Consider the following 14,085-nt stretch of genomic DNA (forward strand, 5'->3'; position numbering starts at 1 on the left):
AATTTATTAGATGTATTATTTTAGTTAAAGCTTCTAGCTGTTTTGATAATTTTGATTCTTCATCAACTGAAAGTGAAATAGAGAAATACATTCTAAATTTTCCTCTTCTAGCTGTACAATAGTATTATTTCAAGACTCAACAATTATGCCTCAAATGGGACCCTCTGAGAGCTGTTGCCATCATTATATAAGTACACAGTTTACTGGCATCCTTCTCTATAACAGATCTTAAAATTTCTTTCACAGTAACATTCCAAGCTCACCTAAAGTCAGATATTTTATAATATCTGACATCTGCTTAGTCTTCCAAAGCTGGCAAAATGGATTGAATAATAGTTATTTTAGGATGTAATTTCTGTACTGTTAAAAAAATAAGCCCCTCTGTAACTAAATAATGTCACATATCTGAGCCACTTATATAACCAAAAGGTTTTTTCTTAAAAGAACCTGTTTTAGAGAAACATTTAAAAAGTCAGTGCAAATGATTTTCATTACCAGCCTGCTGTGCAATAAAAGTGTGACTCTCCAGAGTTTTGGTGGTAGCCATGTAGAGCAATGATGATTTTCTACTATTAAATGTTAACAAATTTTAGCTTAATATAATAGGGAATTCATTTAAATATGAAAGTACATACAGGTCACTGCTAGTATTTGGGTACAAATAGAAGGTTTAAGTGGGCAGCTTTGAATGGAATTTTAAAAACCAACAGCACTTGATCAGTTTCTACACATAAAATACAGCAGCTGTTAACGAGGTTACAAATGAAAATTATAACCTAAAGGGAATAAAGTGAAGAAGGCAAAGAGAAGTCAGGATATTTCTACTAAACTTACCTTATATAATCAAGATAAGATATGACTAATTTGTATTTTAATAAATAATCACTGATCTCAGGATTTTGAGTTTAGGTAAATAATGATATTATACAGATTCCTTAAGAGAGGAGAGAAAATGAATAGGATGAAAGAAAGAAGTTGGTAGATAAGGTTAATACCATATGATTATAGATAACACCTTTTATGAAATTGGTAAGCTTTTAAAAACTATGAAGACAAAAAAATTGATATAATTTACAAACTATAATTATTTCTTGATATTTCATATTAAAATTCCTATAAATTAACAAGCTAAAGTGTATAATTCCTACATCGTTTCCAGGGAAGAAGCGGTTCTTTTCGTGGGTTCCTAATCTAATGGGTAAAAGAATTTGAAAATGGACTCAAAAGGCAACCTGAGGATTTTACTATAGTTTGAAAGAGAGAAAAATAACAGGGCATAAAAGCTAGAGATCTTGGCAGTTGCAAAGAGGAGAGAAATTGATAAAAGTTACATTTTTTTGAGTTAGAATTCAAGGAGGCAGGCAAGCACACCACTGAAAATATTTGAGCAACTACAACATAGAGTAAGTTAAGGTATTCAGAGAAGTAGTGGGAATATCAAAAACATCGGTGAAAACTGACTTGGAATTCTGGCTGGTACCTAAAAATAGAAGACAGAAAAGGGAAGAAGAAAAATTCAGAAAGAAGGCATGTTTATCAGTGAGCTTCTGTAAATAACCAAATTGGAGGAGTGGCTTCTCAAACATAAAGTATATATCCATTAAGAAGATAATACCTCGCCAATCTTTTCAATATGTTTGAGGTGTATTATGTTTCTCCATGTTTCTGAAGCAGATGACACTCTTGAGGGCTGGTTCCTTGTCTATCTGAATGTCAACCTATTTGGACTAACTCCTAAAAGAGGGGGACAACAAAATGTCTTTCTAATATTTAAATATTTTGAACAGTGTAGAATGTCATCTTCACTTAGGGCCAAGGATATAACTCAGATCCTACTCTTTTGACCCCAAATAACAAGCAAAGTAGATTTAAAGAATTTTTTAAAGCTGGTTGTGATGGCACATGCCTTAAATCCTAGCACTGGGTGATGCATAGGGAGGCAAATCTCTGTGTGTTGGCGGCCAGCCTTGTCTGCATAGTGAGTTTCAATCCAGTCATAGCTAGTAGTGAGACTGTCTCACAAGCAGAATGAAACAAAACAATAGGAGGAAAGAGCCTTTCTCATGCTGGCTCCAATAAACTTATGCTACCTCCATCTTCTTTTATGTGATATTTTGAATCCTTAAGTGAGGGAACAAGTATGATGTTATCCCTGGAATGAGGAAGTAATTAGTTCAAATTAGACTCTGGAGCAGCATTCATTATGGCTTGCAGCCACAGGTAAATCTTAAAAGTTGCAAGTAGGATCATACGTTTTCTTCTTCACAGGAGAGACACTTACTTTATTGTTATCTTAGATTCTAGACAACTAGCCTCTGGTTCTTGTCAGGTAGTAAGTATCAGTGATACTCTGTAACCAATGTTTTACTCTGTTAATCCCAAATATGGACTGCACAATTCAAGTTAGGACTATCATAGCTATTATAATCAGATTGAAAGATTAATAGTTTTCAAATTCTAAAAGGGTGTCTTATTCTAAAGAGGTATCTTAGTTAATGCGCTGTTGCTATGACTAGACACATTAACTCTTATAAAGGAAAACATTTAATTGAGGCTTGCTTATAGTTTCAGAGGCTTAGTCCATCATTGTCATGGTGGGGAGCATGGTGTCATGCAGGCAAAAATGGTGCTGAAAAAGCAGCTGAGAGTTTTACATCTGTATCAACAGATAGGAGAGAGAGAGAGAGAGAGAGAGAGAGAGAGAGAGAGAGAGAGAGAGAGACTAGGTGAAACACTTCCTCTGATAATGCCACATGTATTCCAACAAAGCCATACCTCCTAGTATCTCTCATGTAGTGTCATTCCCTAATGACTATGCCTTCAAATATATGAGCCTATGGGTCCAGGGGTCATTAAATCCTTGTGAGCAGTAAGCTTTCCAGTGTAGTACACTGCTACACTGGAGCAATAACTCTTAGGAGAAGGCTTGCCTGCTCTTCATGCAATTTTCTTCCAGTAACCTGTTTGTCTACAGGTAGCATTTATTTGCTTGTTAGCTTCAGAAACCTTTAATCTTTGTTACTCCTCTAAGTCCTGGTTACAGAAAGCAGAATGTATATAGGTCATCAGTGGGAGTCTTCATTCTCAATAACAATTTTTAAATTTCTTTCTGATGTCAGGAGTGGACTGAGAAAAGAATTTGTCTAAGAGAAGGATTTTACCTTTAAATGAGGAGCAATCACATGGAATACACCTCATGACTGTAGGAGAATCTTTAAGTTCATTTTAGGACCCACGTGGCACATTATGCAAAATAATGCTTAAAAGCAAATCCTGGCAATAAAGAGATGGCTCAATGATTAGAATTGCTTGCTGTTTTTAGAGAACCCAAGTTCAGTTCCTGGCACTCATGTTGGGCTGTTTAAAATTGCCTGCAATTCTAGCTTCAGAGGGATCAAATTCTCTCTTCTGACCTTCACTGGAATACACACAGACACACACACACACACACACACACACACAAAATTTAAAATCTTAAACAAAAACAACAATAACAGAAGAAGAGCACACTACCACAGATTTAATAGGGCATCCTTAATCTGATGTATAAAACTACAGATCTTATCATATGGCAATAGAAACATTCAGAAAATATTTAAAGAGTGTATCTCTTTTGGAAAATAATATCTGAAGTATGCAGTCAGTCTTTCGTTGTCCAGTCTGCCAACTACCAAATAACCACATGAAGACTTTGTATTATTAAAACTTGTCTGTTAGCTTAGGTTTGTTTGTAATTAGCTCTCATAACTTCACCCATTTCTATTAATTTACATGTTGCCACATGGTTTATATCTTATTACCTCATCTCCTATTTGTCATGCTTCAGCTGTATCTCCTGAAGACTCTGAGTTTCTTCTTCCTAGCATTCTCTCTGTCCCTAAAATCCTGCCTTGATATTGGCTTGCGAGGCTGTTTGGCATTTTTTTAAACCAATCAGAGTGATACATATTTGCAGCATACAAAAAGATTGTTCTTCAACATTCTCCCTTTATGTCTAAATAAAATAATAGGTTTTAAATATTATTATTATTGTATATAAAGCTATATACAATAAGAGCAATTATCAAGTATAAATTATATTTACAATGTCCAATCCAGTGTGATTTGGCAAATTTAGAGAAAATAATCAATTATCTATCCTCTCTTGATAGTACAAAGTTTTGTGCTAATTAATCTTTAATCATAACTAAGGAAAACTATATCTAGCTAGTCTTCAACTCCATCAAAAGGCCCCAGAAGAATATATTACCTGAATATACAGGAAGGGCTTTGCAAGCAACTTTCAAAAATCTAGAAATGACAGAAACCTCTGGCTACTTGGACAGTCACCCAAAAGTTCCTCTGCAATGTTTAGGCATTCATCTTCAAACTACAGGCATAGAAAATCTATCAGAATCTTCTATGAAGCAGAAAGTTTGAAGGATTGTTTTACCTTGTCTATTCCACCTATCATGGTAAAGTTCAGCTATTGTATTCCTATGTGTCCTGCAAAATGTCTGACAGACTTTTTAAGAAGCAATATTTTTGAAGTAATGTCCTTCCCTGTTTTGGCAAAGTTCAGCAGTTGCTTTTCTCTGTTCTGACTGAACAGTTTGTACACCATACTTTATAAGTCAAGGCAAAATAAGTTTCTTGCTCAAATGGCTAGTTTTTTCATAATGAAGGCAAACTCCATATGAATTTTCTTCAATGTCCATTATTCTTTTATAAAGTAAATTGGTCAGAAGCAGACATGTATTATTGAAAAACCTTATGTTATTAAAATATTTTAAATGCAATATTCTGTAGGTCTTTGAAGTATTTGAAGACTATCTGTTTAAATAGATCTTTTTAACTTTGAAAGCATACCTAATATGATCAAATGTTTGATTATTATAGACAGCTAACTGCTAACCTGTAATTTTAATTATACACTTAATTTTTAAATAAGCTACATAAGCATAATACCCAAAAGAATATAAAAATACATTCAATATAACAAAAATAAGTTTAAATTTGTAGTTACATATCAAAATCTATACCAATGTAAAAATTTAAGACTATTAGTTGTTTTATTTTTAGTTTAAAAGTATATTCAGTAATCTATTCTTTTACCTGATCATTTCTATATTCCCCTTTTCTTTTCTGAATGAGATCCCTCAATCTAATCTCCTTTGTTCAGCATTTATCCTGACCATTGTCAATAACAATTTGTAACTGCCTAAATGATGACAAATATCCATAAACCATCTAATGACCAAAAGCCATTCATCCCACATCTTGGGAATGTGAACATTGTGTTCTCTAGAATGCTTTATAGGAGCACTGACATTTTTGGAGACCCTGAGAAAATAGCGATTATGATAATATCATGAAAGCGATAACTACATCATTTGTTGGTCCGTTGCTATTTATTGGGGAAAATTCAGGGCTTATCTGAAGACCTTGCTAGAGTAGTCTGTAAGGCTAAACCATCTCAGCCAGTAGCCTTGAAGCTGTTCTTGATGCATAACTCAAGGAAACTGTAACAAAGGCACTCTGAGAGGCTGGATCACATAGGTCACCCGTTTCTATTGGTATCTGGTTCCTTTGTTCAGAAAACAAACAAACTTTCAAAGGTAACATACATGTCTTCATTAACACAAATGTGGTCTGTGCCGTGTGCACAAGCCAACTAAAGATGATTTTTTTGTTTTATGTTTTAGCAGGTAAAAATATACATCATATGTCTTGTAGTTTTTCTAGGTTTACTTTTTATGTTTGTAATAATGATTTTAAGGGGTTTCATTTTCTGTCTAAACAAAAGCATAAACTTCTCCCAATGTAACATATTTTTTACTTTCACTTTGAAATTAATACATTTTAAAGATACAAATTGTTTTGATTTAATAAATTTTAAAATCCAGTGTTGCTCCTGCAACCCCAGTGGAACTCTGAAACACAGCTTGCTCTAATACTGAGGGGAATTAAGATGTGAATGAACAGCCATATGTCAGGAAGCCCCACTCTCTCAGACCTACACAGTGGGAAAAAACCCCAGGCCCTTTCCCCAATTCCCTCGGCTTTTCTAGCCAGTTAGCAGTTAGTTTCCTGGGACAAGGATCCCCCTAAATCCAAACCCATCCACTAGACCTCCTAAGCTAGTAACCCTGCCTAAGAGCTGAGAGCTTAATATAATACTGAGGGGACCAAGAGCTTGCTACAACCCTGAGGGGGATAAGAGAGAGTACCAAGAGAGCAAACCAGGAGAGAATATGAAGAGATCAGGTGTATAGAGACCTTACAAAGCACACCAAGAAAAACTCCCAAACACTCAAACATGTTGTCGGGGTTTCTGTCCTGCACAGTTCCTGCAATGGTTAAGTCCCAAAGAAATCACACAGAGGTCCACATTAGTTATAAAAACATTGGTCCATTAGCTCAGGCTACTTATTAACGCATAACTTACATTAGCACATTATTCTTGTCCATGTTAGCCACATGGCTTGGTACATTTTTTAGAGAGGCAGTCACATCTTGCTTCTTCTGTGACTGGGTCATTAGTGCAGACTAGGACTTTTTTCTTCCCAGAATTCTCCTGTCCTTATTGACCCACCTCAACTTCATGTCTGGTTGTCCCACCTATACTTCCTGGCTGGCTACTGGCCAATCAGCATTTATTTAAAATACAATTGACAGAACACAGACCATTGTTCCACAACACTTTCCCCCTTTTTTAAAAGAACAAAAACTCTGAATCTAATATCCTTTGTTTAGCTTTTCCCCAGACCATTAGCCATAACAACTTATAAAAACATTCTAAACATAGGAAAATATCCATAGTCCATTTTGGGGGGGAATGTCAGTGTAGATTTCCAGGATACTTCTTGTTGGTTGGGGGCACAGATAATCTTATCAGGACCTAAATAAAATTTAGAACTATGATCTAATCCTGACTGGAATATCCTATGAGGCTTGATCATCTCAGGCAGCATCTTGAATCTGTTATGGATGTAGAATTCAGACATCTTGGCCATCTGTTCCTACTGGAGATTTTTCAGGTGATCTTTCTTGATCAAACCTGATTTTTTTCTTAACTCAGAATGAATCCATAGCTTCTCATTTTCTGTGGAAAGAAAAAGCAAAACCTCTTTTCCAAGGTAACATATCTTTTGACTTCAATTTTGAAGTCAAGGTATTCTCAAAATACCTATCGTGGATTAATTCATCAGAATTTATAAGCAAATATCTTTTAGCATTTGTTACTCCTTCCTCAGCATTCAAACAATTTAAAGAGAGCATAATAACATACAATATCCTGACTCTCTGTGTATTTTTCATCTTTACTTGGCTTTATTTTAACCTCTATTTCTTTTATTTTTACTTTTAATTTTTGGCTTTTTGAGATAGTTTCTCTGTGTATCTTTGGCTGTCTGGGAATTCCCTCTGTAGATCAGGCTGTCCTTGAACACACCGAGGTCTGCCCATCTCTGTCTTCCAAGTGTTGGAATTAAAGGTATGTGCCACACACCCAACTATTCTCTTTCTTTCCTTTTTAATTTAAGGACATTAACTTTTAGCCTGCATATATTTTTAACACACTGTAAACCATTTAGAAATTTTCTTCATCTTTGAATCTCTCTTTACTGTATATCTCTCTTTTTATGACCACATGAGTCTTTAATTTGCTCAGCAATATGGGTAGGATTAAAGCTATGGCTTTGACAGCTAGATCTAGCCTATTTTTAGCTTTCTGAGATTCCAGCCTCATGGCAGAGGTACTGGCTGTAGCCACATTTATTGCCACAACTCTATCTAATATCTAAGAAAATTCATTTCAAACTAAAATTAGTCAGAAAAGGTGGAGAAGGACACTTTATGCTCATAACAGGAGCAATTCAACAAGATACAGTCTCAATCCTGAACATCTATTCCCCTAATACAAGAGCACCCACATATGTAAAAGAAATATTACAAAAGTTACATTGCCAATCAAACCGCACACACTAATAATAGGAGACTTAAACATTCTAATTGCACCAATAAACAGGTCAAATAGACAGAAAATTTACAGGGAAATAAGAAAACTAACAGATGTCATGAATCAAATGGACTTAAGAGACATCTGTAGAACATTTTACCCAAACAGAAAAAAAAAACACACCTTCTTCTCAGCACCTCAGGGAACCTTCTCTAAAATTGATTACATACTCAGTAACAAAGCAAACCTCCACTGATACAAAAAACAATTGGAGTAATCCCCTGTGTCTTATCGGATCATCATGGATTAGCTAGAAATTAACAACAAACTACTCTCAGAAAGCCTACAAACTTATATAAATTGAACAATGAACTACTGGACCACTTCTGGGTCAAGGAAGAAATAAGAAAGTAATTAAAGATTTCCTTGAATTCAATGAAAATGAAGGCAAAACATATCCAAACCTATAGGACACTACAAAAGCAATGCAAAGAGGAAAGTTCATAGCACTAAGTGCCCACATAAAGAAAACAGAGAAAGCTCACATTAGTGACTGAACAGCACACCTGAAATCTCTTGAACAAAAAGAAGCACACTCACACAAGAGGAGTAGAAGTCAGGAAGTAATCAAATTAAGGGCTAAAATCAACAAAATAGAAACAAAAAAAATTACAAAGAATCAATAAAACAAAGAGCTGGTTCTTTGAGAAAATCAACAAGATAGACAAACCCTTGCCCAAACTGATCAGGGATTAGGGACACAAGAAACAAACCTAAACGTAATAAAGGCAATATACAGCAAGCCAACATTAAACTAAATGGAGAGAAACTCCCAGCGGTTCCACTAAAATCAGGAACAATAAAAGGTTGTCCACTCTCTCTATATCTAATCAGTATAGTTCTTGAGGTCCTAGCTAGAGCAAGAAGACAATAAAAGGTGATCAAGGAGATACAATTCGAAAAAGAAGTCAAACTCTCACTGTTTGCTGGTGATATGATAGCTTACATAAGCTATCCCAAAAATTCTACCAAGGAAATTCTACAACTCATAAACACTTTCAGTAATGTATCAGGATACAATATTAACTCAAAAAAAAAAAACAGTAGCACTCCTGTGCACAGGTGATAAAGGGAAAGAAATCAGAGAAACATCACCCTTCACAATAGCCACAAATAGCATGAAATATCTTGGAATAACTCTAAACAAAGAAGTGGAAAACTTGTATGACAAGAACTTTAAAACTTTGAAGAAAGAAATTGAAGAAGACAACAGAAAGTGGAAAGATCTCTCATGCTCTTGGGTAGGCACAATTACCATAGTAAAAATGGCAATCTTACCAAAAGCAATCTACAGATTCAATGCAATGACCATCAAAATCCCAGCAAAAATCTTCACAGGCCTCGACAAAACAGTACTCAACTTCATACGGAAAAGCAAAAAACCAGGATAGACAAAACAATCCTGTAAAATAAAAGAACTTATGGAGGCATCACAATCCCTGACTTCCAACTCTACTACAGAGCTACAATACTGAAAACAGCCTGGCATTGGCATAAGAACAAACAGGAGGACTAAGGAAACCAAATCGAAGACCTGGATGTTAATCCAAACACCATCGAAGACCTGATTTTTGACAAAGAAGCAAAAAATGAAAAAAGAAAGCATATTTAACAAATGGTGCTGGCAAAACTGGATATCAACATGTAGAAAAATGAAAATAGACCCATATCTACCACCATGCATGAAACTCAAGTCCAATTGGATCAAAGTCTTCAACATAAAGCCAGCCAAACTGAATCTTATAGAGGGGAAAGTAGGAAGTACATTTGAACACATTGGCACAGGATACCACTTCCTAAATATAACCCCAGCAGCACAGACACTAAGATAAATGATTAATAAATGGATTTTTAGAAGTTTTAGTAGTGCAAACAGTTAGCTTGGTCTTTGATTTTCCAATAAGTTCCACACTAAAAGAAAATCATATTAAGTCTCTTAGAGTAATAAGGCAGTGCCTTCTACTTACTTTGGACTTAATGTTTTAGTGTTAACTCAAAAGTCACCAGGTGTTTTGAAGAACAGAGTTGCTGGTGGGAATGCAAACTGGTACAGCCCCTTTGGAAGCTGATGTGGTGATTTCTCAGAAAATTAGGAAACAACCTTTCTCAAGACCCAGTAATACCACTTTTGGGTATATATCCAAAGGATGCTCACTCATGCCACAAGGACATGTTCCCACCTATGTTAGCAGCATTGTTTGGCATAGCCAGAACCCAGAAAACAACCTAAATGCCCTTCAACCGAAGAATGCATAAGGAAAATGTGGTACATTTTTATAATAGAGTACTACACAGCAGAAAAAGAAAAAAAAAACATCTTGAATTCTGCAGGAAAATGCATGGAGCTAGAAAACATTATTTTGAGAGATGTAACCCAGAAACAGAAAGACAATTATCACATGTACTCACTCATAAGTGGTTTTTAAACATAAAGCAAAGAAAACCAGCTTACAAATCACAATCCCAGAGACCTTAGACAACAAAGAGGACACTAAGAGAGTCTTACATAGATCTAATCCACATTGGAAGTAGAAAAAGACAAGGTCTCCAGAGTAAATTGGGAGCATGGGGACCTTTGGGAGGGTTTCACGGGAGGGGAGAAACAGGGAGGGGAGCAGAGAGAAATGTAGAGCTCAATAAAAATCAATAAAAAACCCTGTGCTCCACAAAATTGGAAAATGTAAAGGAAATAAACAATTTTTTAAATATATACCATGTACCAAAATTAAATTAAGACCAGGTGAGCAATTTAAATAGACCTATAAACTGCTGAGATACAGGAGCTGTCATCAAAAACCTCCATAAAACCACCCGAGGGCCAGAAGGTTTTAATGCAGAATTCTACCAGAACTTCCAAGAAGACCTAATACCTATACTCCTCAATAGTTCCACACAATAGAAACAGAAGAGACATTGCCAAAGTCTTTTTATAAGGCTACAGTTACCTTGACACCTAAACCACACAAAGACACAACCAAGAAAGAAAATTATGGACCAATATCACTCATGAACATGGGTGAAAAATACTTAAAATACTGGCAAACCGAATCCATGAACATATCAAAAAAATCATCCACCATGATCAAGTTGGCTTCATCCCAGTGATTCAGGGCTGGTTCAACGTACAGAAATCTATCAATGTAATCCATCATATAAATAAAATGAAAGAAAAAAAACATATGATCATTTCATTAGATGCTGAAACAGCATTTGACAAAATCCAAAACCCCTTTATGATAAAGGTCTTGGAGGGATCAAGGATACAAAGAGCATATATAAATTTAATAAAAGCGATATACAGCAAGCCTACAGCCAACATCAAATTAAATAGAGAGAAACTGAAAGCAATTCTTCTAAAAGAAGGAACAAGAAAAGGCTGTCCACTCTCTTCATATGTCTTCAACACAGTTTTTAAGTTTTAGCAATAGCAGTAAGACAACAAAAAGAAATCAAGGGGATTCAAATTGGAAAAAAAAGAAGTCTAAATAAAAGAAAAAGTTTAATATGAGTGTCAGAAGACAAGATACACAGAAAATGATTGTGTGACTTAAGGCATAGAGTTTGTCTAAAATGAAGAAAGTGATATATCTCACACATAGATGCAAAAGTTCATATACTGAACAAAGTTACAAACATAACAAAAGAAGAATTAAATGGTCTCAATCATAAAGCGTAGAGTCTATGCCTTAGTATGACAAAGATAAGAAATTCTGATCATAGTAAAGAAAGAGCATCAAAACATATGACTGGGATCTTGGTTTGACATGCCTTCAACTTCCAGTTCCTTGGCTTTATGAACAGTTTGTTATTAGGGAGTGGTCCAGCCATCATGTTCTTTAAATATATAAATATCTAACTGCTTAATAGAACCAAAAGAGGAGGCAATGAGGCTAGAGAGTATTTGAATTTAATACTTGAAATTTCCCTAAATTTGGTGGTATCCACAAACTTATAATTATATAACAGTATTCCAGAAGCAAGCCAAAGCAAATCGGCATCAAAGACAAAAATAAGTACTTGAAAAAAAAACAGAGATAAATGACACATTACCAGTAGGATAAGAGAAATTTTAATGACAACTGATAATATAAGTAAGTCCTCAATATGGAGTCATTGGATACAGGAACTAAATGGGGATAACAAGGTATCTTACAGTGAACATCAGTGATAGATCTTTGGTTGCCATTTAAGGCAGAAGAATTAGTTAAAGAGTAAGATCTAAAAGGCTTTACACTCTAAAATCACAAAATTGTCATATTAGAAAACCCCATGGCAAAGATGAATGCTTAAACCATTGGTAGTAACTCATTTGAACTGGCTTGACCTAGGTGGGGAGGCACTGCAATACATTTGAAAGTGAGGAAGGAAGGCATCTTTCTCTCACCCATGCTACTACATGGAAAATGATGATGGGACACATGGTCAACTCTCCTGCTTGCATACCCCCAGGGCCAGCTCACCTGTGCCTAATCCAGCAGGGTCAGCTGTAAAGTGCTACCCAGGTGAGGTACATGCCCATGGCAAAGGGTAGGACTGTCTTTTCCAAGTGAAGGGGTAAGCTCTTTTCTAAGTATTAGGGTTAGCTCTCATACTGCAGTATCCAGAAAGGGGCAGGGACAGCTATCCCAGGGCCAGTAAAGGGTCAGGGTCAGCTCAACCCAGCCCTCAGACTTCAACATGCATGGTTTCTATGACCTCTTGTGATTATACTAGATATGGACATCAACACAGACCCCAGCTGCAACAGGATCATGAACCCAGATATGGCACTAAGAAGCAACTCAAGCCTAGAAGGTGTCACTGTGGCCCCAGTGACAGCACAGGTCACATAGTTTAGTATGGCTCTGGTGGCAACATGGCACTCTGCTAGCAACATGTTCTCAGGTGGCTGACCAGACTGAAGGCATCCACTTGGCACTTAGTGATAACAGAACCACAGACATTAATTATCTCAGACCCTGGGTGCTGTATGGCCATGGACCTAGACATGGCCCTCAGAAACAGTCCTGATTCAGGTGACGCCATGGCCCAGAGTAACAGTGCAGGCCACTCAGATTAGCACGGCCCTTGTGAGGCATGGCACTCAGACACCAATATGTCATCAAGTAGCCCAGACCCCTGACATCAGCATGGCCTTTAATGTTATCAGGAGCTATAGACATCAACACAGATCCTGCCTGCAATAGGGTCATGGACCCAGACATGGTTCTCAGCAGCAGCTCTAATTTGTATGACACCATGGACCTAGATTACAGTGTTGATCACTCAAATAGGCATGGCCGGTCAGCATCACAGCCCTAGGTCACCAACATGGTTTCTGACTGCAGCCTAGACCTTGGGTATCTGTGTGGCCTTTAGTGGCAACATGGGCCACTGGATATTAATACAGACAATGCTTGTGATAAAATGGACCCAGGTGTGGTCCTCAGCAGCAGCCTGTACCTGGATGTCAACATGGCCCCAGGTGAGAACTCAAGCCACTCAGATCTCATCATGGCCCACTCAACATCAATGTGGTCCTTGGACACCTACATAACTCAAGGCAGTAACCTGGGACTACAAGTCTTTGCATGGGCCTCAGTTATGACAGGAGCAACAGACACCAACACAGGTCTCCTGGGCTACTTCTGGGCCTCAGACCAAGACTTCGTCCTTGGCAATAGCCCAAGACCAGACATCAATCACCTTGGACTCAAATAAAGTCAGTCTATTTCTCACTACCTTCATTTCTTCAGATCTGCCTCTCTCTCTAGACCATGAGTTTTTCTACCTCTCCCTCTCTCTCTTCCATTTCCCTGTTCTATATTTGCTCACCATAATGGTGCCTGACTTCTACATACGGCAGGCAAGAGAGCTGAACCTGGTATCATGAGAGTGGGAGAACTAGCCCTGTCTTTCAACAGCTGCAGCACACAGGAGAGCAGGCCCTGCACCCTACCTGGCCAGCACCCTAGATCTAACCCTGTTGTCTGGGCTGCAGTTGTGCCAGCCCTCAGGGTGTAAGAGCAGGTTTACTGACTCATCTCACTTGTGTAACCCTATAGCAATCAGGAGAGAGGATCTTGCACTTCACCTGGGCAAAAGAG

Source organism: Microtus oregoni, unplaced genomic scaffold (assembly GCF_018167655.1).
Source record: "Microtus oregoni isolate MIOR12 unplaced genomic scaffold, Mior012 000059F_ref0000304, whole genome shotgun sequence".
In the NCBI taxonomy this organism is placed as follows: domain Eukaryota; kingdom Metazoa; phylum Chordata; class Mammalia; order Rodentia; family Cricetidae; genus Microtus; species Microtus oregoni.